Source organism: Nothoprocta perdicaria, unplaced genomic scaffold (genome assembly GCF_003342845.1).
Source record: "Nothoprocta perdicaria isolate Ctin4 unplaced genomic scaffold, notPer1 scaffold_5, whole genome shotgun sequence".
Classification (NCBI taxonomy): Eukaryota; Metazoa; Chordata; class Aves; order Tinamiformes; family Tinamidae; genus Nothoprocta; species Nothoprocta perdicaria.
Window position 1 is genome coordinate 2008565 of NW_020455754.1, and position 8624 is coordinate 2017188.

Sequence of the window (8624 nt, forward strand, 5' to 3'; positions counted from 1 at the left end):
ACAGGACTCATTTAATGCAGTGTGGGGAGCTGCTGCCTTAGCTCCCCAGGACATTGTACTGGGCTACTTAGCATGCTGTAGTACAATGCTGTATATTTAAAAGTCTTTTGGGATGTAATTTCAGCTATGAAGGGCATAGTGTAGAAGGCGAAAGAATAGCTTGATAATTGGAAAAAGCTTTAAGTGTTTTATTTTTGTTATTAAAATCTTCAAGGTCAGAGGCTTTTTCAATGTTGTTTGGAGATTATTTCAAGACTAAGACTAAGTTCTGTGGTGGAAAAGGTGTGGAAGATAAAGGACGTTCAATTCTAAATACTGAACCTGGTAAGTCTCTTGCTAATGATACTTTAAGTGGTGCAGATGATAGGAAGTGGAAACATTTTGAAGAGTTATTGATTTTAATTCTCAAGCTCAGACACTTGGTTTAAAAAAAAAAAAGATGCAAGTCTTTACAAGAAAGTCCTTTGTATCTACTTCTGCAAATCTGAAATGCTGTATAGAGCTTGCCAATGGAGACACGAGGTAACTGTGCTTTTATTGACGTCTCTGGCCTATAGAGAGAAAAAAAACAAGCTATTCATTTTCTTTTCAGAACAAGAACAGCAGGAAAAACTGTCCTCACTGAGGAATTCTAGCAGTTTGTAGACACACAATACCAAGTCTGTTTTAAGTTTGGCTGGGTAAGTACCTCAAAAAGCTTCAACTACCCTCAAGTTACAGTTCTAGTCCTTGACTGTGATTTAGTGTCACTTCTTGTTCATATTGTAATTTATTACTTTCATAGCTATTTCTTCCGTTGTTTTTATAGACATTTAAAGTTTTCAGTTCCTTAATGTGTGAGGCGGATGATTGTCTCTAATTTTTAGTTTATATTCTGAGAGGTTTTTCAGATGAACCTACTGAGKCACAATTCAAACATTACACAATTTTTGAATAAGAATCACTTCATTTTTTCCACATTATTCCTCTTTTTTCCCCTCTTTGCTATTTTTAAACTGATATTTAGAAAAATAAAGGCAACAACATTAGTTTATAATGAAAGTAACCAGCAATGCACATGCATATAGAACTTAAGATGACTTTTTTTTATTAGGTGGAAAATATTGATTTGGAATAAAAGCTAAAAGTTATCAGACAATAAGCATGAAAATTTTACCTGGGGAATCAGAATAAAGAATGCATAGGGGCAGATTTCTTTCCCTTCATTTCTCTCACGTGATTGCGTCCCCCAAGATGCATCTTAAATGGAATGATTGAGAAGGTAGATGAGCACACCTCTTTAGATGACTTGGAAAAGAAAAGAGTTTGAGCGATTTTTGTTAAATAAGGGTAATCAATTAATTGGTGGAACATAGAGTTGCAAGCAGTTGTGGTAAGAGTTTGGGACATGTAAACTAAAGAAAATTCAGAAGGAATTTTCTAAAGGGAGAACTATAACTAAAGGGAGAAAATAACAGATAAGAAAGATTGTAGGAAGCACAGGTCACAGTGGCATTTAATTACTTGAATATTGATTAGGTAACCTGTTATGTAAACACTATGGAAGAAATATGTGTTCCTAGGGGTAAACAGGATAGTTCTCTGATTGGGTTTGTTGATTAGTCCCTGTGGTCAAACACAGCCAGTTAACCAGAGGARGTAAGATGAGGTTTGAATGCAGTGGAATGAGGGGAGTACTTGCCATGAGTCAGTAAYCAATATTCTGTGGCAAAAATGTGCAGTTTGCAGCTTAATTCTTTGTGGTTGTTAAGAGTAGGTGATACTCCTTGATTGCAGGGAGACCTGGAAATGCCTAATGTCTTCAAAAACCCTGTGCTTCTGTGGCAGCCGAAGCTGAACCRCGGGGGACTTCCAGCTGAAGAGTTTATAAAACAAGGAAAGCATAAAAACACATGTAGATCAAGGGGAAAGGACAAGATAAAAAGAAAACCACGATTTGATACACTTACACCTTTAGTTTGGATGATAATTTCTGGGAGATAGTAGYAGTAATGCCTGCTGTGGATGGTAGATGCTAATTAACTGCAGTAACTTTTCTCTSTTTCCTTATGACTTGCATCTGCAACTAACATCCCTCTAGCAGTAGAGCTAAGTCTTCAGTGACTGGGACTGGCCTAGTCGTGAGTATGGCTGAATGAAGGCAGTTTAGCTGCTTGCAGCCTTTCCCTCGCCTTCCAGATGTGCTTTCCCTTGTTCCACRGTGCAGCCATCCCTAGAGGGAAATGAGACTGTTAAAAGCATAATGTTTGAGAAACTTTTAATGATGTAGTTTAGCTTGCTTGAGATTAGTACAACTAAGTTCTGGCTGCTGCCAAAGCAAGATGAGCAACACCTTTCTGCAGCTCCCTTTTTTTAGCCCTTTTCGTTTGAAACAGCAGCTCAAATGGGTACTGGCTGAACTACTGAACTCCTTCTGGCTGTTTCCAAATTGAACGGGGATGGGTGCGTGGCTTTCAAACACTCAAACAACAGAATTGTTTAGTCCTTGGCTGAGCTGAAAAGAGCACCTTGGATAAGTTTTTGGCAATATCAGCAGGCATTGTTCCCCACCTCTGTGTGAAAGATGGTGAGGTACCAAACATAGGTGTTCGGGAAAGTCCAGTTTCTACAGTGCTGTGGGCCACATGCTTGTTTTGGACTGCATTCAACTTCTCAGGAGTCCTGTAAGTACTTCCTCAAGCCAATAATTAAAGCAATAAGGCAGAGTATATCAATACTTGAAGAGTTGCACAAGAAAATCCTTCATACAAAATGTTATTTTGGTTATTAACTGAAAGCATATTTTCTGTAGTTAATGAAATTGAATACATGCATTACTTAAGAATGACGGTAAGTATTAATTTGGTTTCCTTTCTGATTTTAGTTATAGCCGATGCAGAACCTTAAGATGAGAATAATCATCTGAGAAATATTTTGCTTTTTTTGCTTTCCMTACACAAGGAGGTAATGAAACAAATACTTCAGGTCACTTGGGCTAGATCCTCATCTTCAGGCAATCATCGGAGTATCAGTAGAATCAATASAGTTTTGTCAGTTGACTTCTGCTGAGAATCCAATGCTAACAAAGTTTCTTCAACATTAGATCAAGCTGAAAAAATTAGGATGCAGTATGGTTCCTTCTTTTATGTTGTTTTCCTTCTGARTTTTCTTCTTGTCATGAAATTCAGTACTCTTAGTACTTCAGGTTCCTTTGTTGGGAACAAAGCCAATTTTCAAGTCATTTGTCCAATGAAAGAACCTTTGAGGCTTTGATTCTTCTCCTTTGATTACACCTTGGAGTAACTCTGTTATGTTTAGTTGTGACTCGGATACATATTAGATGAAAGCCAAGCTCCAGTTCTAAGGAACACACCAGCAGGACTCTGTGGAGCAGAGATGCTCTGCAGTGCTGCCTGCCCTTCTGGATGGGCACTTTGGTGCTTTCTGAGCACAGGGAAGCTGTGTTTCAGGATTGGTGCTGCAGGTCTGTTCTACTAGTGGCCAATTCTGCTTCCCAATGCTTTCAGCAGYATTGGGTTCCTCCGTGCAGAGACAGCATGTGCTGGTATCCTCTAGATGTGCAGGCACCCTGTGGCTGAGKTCCCCCCTTGGGTCAGCTCTGCTTGCATGTGCACTCACTGGGTGGAAAGTCACCAGCAGCTGGAAAGTTAGGTCAAGATCATAAGATCAGTTGGAGCACRACACAAATGATAGCAAATGCAATGGCCTGTGGCAGTGGAGTGTGTCTCTGTCTTGTGCTCCTGCTAGCATGCAAACAGATTGATGGGCCTAGAACATATTTTTAGACCTGAATGTGYGTTTTCAGTCATCTCTTTTTTTCTCTTGGTAAAACATGACTAAAATCATAGCAGATCATTCTCTGTCTTTTATTCTGTTCTTTTCCAGTGTCTTCCAGAAGATGCATAATTATTTGGAGTCTTCTGAATGAAAATATGCCAGAAGAGGTACCTCCAAATTTTTTTCACTTTCACCAGTGACACTGACTACCAGCATTATTGGAATTTGTTTTTTATTAAATCAGGGTCTCAGAACTAAGATAGTATGATATTAAAATGTCAGAATACAACTAATCTTAAAACAGAAGATCAATTTATTTAATTCAGTGGATCTAATTCAGAGCTAGGTCCTCTTTGCTATTATACTCCTGATTGACAACATCCAATAAGTTTTTTAAAACATTTAATTCTGCAGGATGATATAATACCTCRGAATTTACTTTTCTATGACTATGAAAATAATCATATTCTTTCAGAAACAAAATAGGATGGAAATTTGTATTTGGTTGCTCAAGCTAGCAGGAACCATAATGAAATTAAGACTCAAAAAGCAGGAAATGCCGTAGGAGAGGTTATCTTTAAGACTTGTGTTTGTCCCCACTGTGAGTATATAYGTCATACCTTTCAATTACAAGGCTACATGTCTTTTTCCCTGGGACTTGTAACTGATTCAGTTTACAGGATAAAYAGCCCTATGAATTCTTCAATCTCTATTTTTAATGGGAATATAAAGTAAAGCAAATCTCCTAAAGTGCTAACTGAAGTTAGYTGCCTAATTCAAATAATTGGACTTGTTTAAGTAGGAGATATTTTCTAGWCCCTTATATGTTTGGAGGAGTGTTTCCCTATTCTACTTTTGGCTCCTTTCTCTTGTCACGTGTGTCTTTCTCAGTACGTAGGCAGGTGTGCAGTGTGTGCACTCGCACCATGAAGGGGGCTTCATCCAACCTGGATTCTAGAAGCTGCAATGGGAGGGAGCCTGCTTAGGAACAGTGACATTTGGGTAGAGCGCAGTAGCCAATTAATATCTATCCAATGTCCCTATACAAAAGAAAAAAAATTGCATCTTGTGAATTAGTACACTTTGAACTMATGATCTGGTGAAACATACAAGATTTGTAAGCATCTCTTCCTTTTTTTCCCATTYCTTACTCTTAAAATTTATTTTCAGGTTTTTCATTTTGACTTTGTTAGGCAACTTGTTTTTCAGTCTTAGTCTTAGAGAAGACTGAATTTTTGCAGAAATGGGAAGATCCATRAATAAATGAGTACATCTGTTATCTTGAGAGGCACCTGGCAGGAGTATCAATCCAAAAGATGAAAGTTTAGAGAACTTAAATRTAAATAGAGAGAGAGCTTGTAATATAGTGCCCAACAGCTTTAATAGTAGGTGTCACTGTGGGTGTTGCTCAAAATAAAAAAATTCATTTTAAAAAGTACTTCCGAAGGCATCAGCAGGAAGAGTTACCCAACAAAGGTGAATTTGATAACTTCAAGATGCTTTTATTGCTCTGGGTTTATGAATATGTCAGTGGGCATGCTGAATAGCGAATGTTAAGAAATGTAGAGGAGCAACAGTCATGTCTCAGGTRTATTGTTTTCTGACTCTAAGTAGGAGACCAGCCTCTATAGCCACCAAATAGAGTGGGTGGTGACGCAACAAAATTTATACAAGAGACACAGCTGTTTAAGTGCTGTGTATTTTCTAAGTTTTATTTTGGCCTTTGATACAYGTTGCCCCATCTATTTAATGTGAGTTGTCAGTACAGACAGTGCCTGAATTCCTTCATTATGTCAGTTTGGTATTTTTATGTATAGTTTTGGATGCAAGCAAGTGTTAACGTCTTAAACGTAAATAAATAATATTTATTTTAACTGCTTGGGTTAGCTTTGATACAGAGTCTTGATATTAAAGCTTATTAATGTAAGCTTGCTGGATTGACTGTCATCCTTAACACGACAGCCTAATCAGCAGGCATTTAGCCAGAGTACCTTGATTATGGAAACCAGAGAAGTTTATGTTTAGCAGCAAACCAAATGGCCCATTTCTCTCTTGATTTCCATCTTTTGCACTTTTTCAGAGGGCATCACATACTTGCACAATGTACTTTACATTTCCCCAAGTCTCTTTTCCTGGTTTTGCATAACAACTAGTGTTCAGATGGGTGTTTTGTTCTGTTTAGCTTTTTCCCTTATACCTTGGTTAAGTTGTTCTGCCTCATGTTTGACTTATTAAAATTGACTCTGTATGGTGTTTATAGGAGTTGAGGGTAGTAACGTTAATGAGCATTAGCTACTAGTAGACCTTAAGGTTATGCATTTTAATGATGTTTGCACAGTGGATTTTGACCTATTACCAGGCTGTGTGGCTGCTTTTTTCAGAGGCTCTCTACTGAATAGATGATTTACAGGTCACTTTTCTGCTAGCTCCAATTTCTTTCAGCTTTCTTCAAGGACTCGGCAAAATCAATTGATTTGAGTGTTCACAGAAACAAAGAATAGAAAATACTATTCTGAGAACTCCTGCCATAKCCCAATACCTCTCACTAGTGCTCATAGTCGGTAGTGTCTATCAGTACATGTTAATCAACAGAGACTGTAAATCCTAATGCAAGTTGCACATAGTATTATACAGGCTGGCTTGTTTTAGCCTTATTGTTAAGAACAAACAAACTTTACTGTCTAACATAGATAAGAAAATCTGTCCTGGTCTTTTGATTCAGTAGGGAACAGTGACAACGCATACTTCTCTTAATATGTGCTCAAAATATTATCTAGTCTGGATTTTAATCTTGTGAAAAAATGTTTTCTGCTGAACTGCTGCTATGGGAACTGTGGCAAATCTTGTAGTGATTCCTAGAAGCATGTGAAAGAGTTGGAAAGGAAAGTCTGGGAATCTCCGCTGGAAAAATAGGACATTTTTGTTTAGGCATACAAGTTGATAACTTAAATCACCTAAGGAATCAAAATAATTTAATCTTTCTACTGCTCATAAGTCTCATTAGCTTCATTTACTTCATACAGAAAAACAAAAGGTTTGGGATGATTTTTTACTTGTTCCTCTAAGTGAATTGCATTTTCAGGTAGAATTCTGCACATAACTGAAGATGTTCAAGTCCTCCTCTCACATCCATGCTGCAGTGGTTTTTAAGCTTCCTTTTTATTTCTTCAGTTCTATTTCTAAAACTCTGATCCTATCCTTTTTATTAAATCACACTGTTGCTGCTTTGYTCTCCTCTCCCTTTTGCCTTCTAGGAAATAGTGAATTGGTTGTAGAACCCATGTGCTTTCATATAATGACATTAGAGTGATGGAGATCTTTCCTAACTGGTTAGAGTGACAAAAAACACAGAAAGCAGCATGGAGTATGTACTGGACAGAGGTAAAAAGACAGGTATTTTTTAAAAAAAGTTGGTATTTGCTATGACATTTCTCACTGTCATTGTGTCACTCTTGCCATTTTATCTCTTATTCACTGTTCTTTTCTGTCACCTCATTCTATATTTTTGCAAATCAGCATGTTTTTTGATACCCTTTCTGCTTGCCTTTTASCTCTATCCTTACTTTACGTAGAGTTTGCCTCTTCTCTTTGTAGGGCTTTTGCTTTTTCCTCCCTTCTTTCATCTCTTCATTTCCCTTCCTTAGGAACTCAGTGGAGACTCTGAGTTGCCAATGGTTCTTTTTCTTGCTTACCTGATTTAAAAGCCCTTCTTCAAATCCCACAGAGGAGGATCTCTTCTAGAGCTTCTACCTTTTTACAGTGAGTGATTGTCCTTTTTTCTGTTCTTATATAGTCCTGTTTCTCCCCTTTGTCCCATCTCCCACTTCTAGTCAGAGGAAGGTTCTAGCCTTGTAACGTAAGGAGCTCCCCTCCTCTTTGAGGGACAAAATAGCAGAGAAAGCTACAAGTGGCAGTTAAGTGACCTGCTGTCTAGTAGTGGACATGCTSGTGTATAGACTGGATTCTGTGAAAAAKGCAGTGAGACAGAGGGACTCTACCTTAAAACAAAAAGCTGTGGCAAATCCCAGCTCTTAGAATTCCCTTTGGCTCTACAGTAGAGCAAATGTCAAGACTGTGAAATTACCTKTAAGTGAAATTGAGATATACAAACATTATTGAAACTGTTTCCTTGGAAAAGGTCACACTATTTTTTGATTTTCAGCTTGGATTTTATTTTGTTATAATGTCAAGTGGGAGGATGAGGCCTTTGACCTCACTGTGGTTGGAACAGGTTCCCACCTGCTTTGCGGAGCTGAAACAGCTCCACTCCCTTTTTTATGCACTAGAAGAATTAATAGTTACGTCTTGCCTGCAGGTATGGAGAGCCACGGCTTTGGCTGMCAGAGCAAGCAATAGAGTGACCTGCGTTCCAGGTATTTTTAGATCTCCCTGTGAGCAARTCTAGCTGAGGGGGAGTGAGGACCCCCAGGTTCAAGGCCCTAACCCAGCTGTTGGTTGCAGTGTGAGCTTCAGGCTGTCTGACAGTCGATGACTGCTGTGCTCTGGGCTTCTGAGCAGGATCATGGGGTAGTGGTTAAAGATGCTTTGGGGCTGCCTCTGTTAGTAACTTGATAGCAATTTCGTTGGGTTTTTGGTGGCTAAAGATGTCTTATTAGCTCATTAACTGATCTTAGTAGTGTTGATGTGTACATGCTGCTGATACTTGCAGGATCCCTTAGCAGGAATAGGCATTACTGCAAACATAAAGTGAAAATTATTTAGTATCTGTCTGGTCATCAGAATAGGAGAGGGTTCAGTTAGACTTCAGACCTGCAGAGGCCCTGGATGCACTGATAGTACCTTACTTGGTGGCCTTGTTGAAATCTCAGTTGATTATCTTCTAGGGG

General features: G+C 38.5%; 1 long non-coding RNA gene across 1 annotated transcript; it reads left to right on the forward strand.

Annotated features, from left to right (window-relative positions):
- Window positions 1-247: 247 nt before the first annotated feature.
- Window positions 248-8144, forward strand: LOC112954267. Its single transcript, XR_003250677.1, has 6 exons — window positions 248-324; window positions 593-680; window positions 3886-3944; window positions 7032-7158; window positions 7422-7536; window positions 8093-8144. It is a non-coding gene; the product is annotated as an uncharacterized LOC112954267 (long non-coding RNA).
- The last annotated feature ends 480 nt before the right edge of the window (window positions 8145-8624 follow it).